Source organism: Sinocyclocheilus grahami, unplaced genomic scaffold, assembly GCF_001515645.1.
Source record: "Sinocyclocheilus grahami isolate Dianchi unplaced genomic scaffold, SAMN03320097.WGS_v1.1 scaffold6283.1, whole genome shotgun sequence".
NCBI classification, from domain to species: domain Eukaryota; kingdom Metazoa; phylum Chordata; class Actinopteri; order Cypriniformes; family Cyprinidae; genus Sinocyclocheilus; species Sinocyclocheilus grahami.
Window position 1 is genome coordinate 1 of NW_015510742.1, and position 657 is coordinate 657.

Below are 657 nucleotides of genomic sequence, written 5' to 3' on the forward strand. Positions count from 1 at the left end.
CAAGCCGAGACAATTACCCATGACAATACAAAAAGAACCCCACATGTAAAAATTAAACAATAGAGAACAGCATGAAGAAAAGTATGTTAAGAAACATAAGAACATAAAGAACTTAAAATTGTTACAATTATTAAGGTTCGAGCAGACATGAGTTCTAATCTAATGTGTAATATAAATAAAAATACAATTCAATCAATTCAATTTAGGCTTTATTTCGTATTAGAGTGATTTAAGATTTTTAAGATAGGAATTTAATTTGAGAATCAGATATAAAGCTTGAGTTCACTCTTTAAAAAAGATTCCAAAAGGGAGCTTTCATCGTAATACCATAAAATAACCCTTTTTGTATAAGATTATTTGAAAAAGAAAGTGCTGAGTATTTCACCTTTTTTAAAAAAAAATGGAGCAAATAGACATTTGAAATTGAACAAAGGAGGAAATTTCAAACAAATCATACAAAAGCAGAAAAAATGGATACATTGGTAAAATCAGTTAAAGACCAGCCAGGAAGACTTTGTCTTAAAATTACACAACTGATTCTTTAGTATTCACTTTGATATCAGTGTAAGTGATGCCTTTGTATCGGCCCTAGGTTTCATACTGTAACACACCGCCGTTCTTGCAAGTTATCTTCACTGTTCCAGTGTAAGGCAGGTC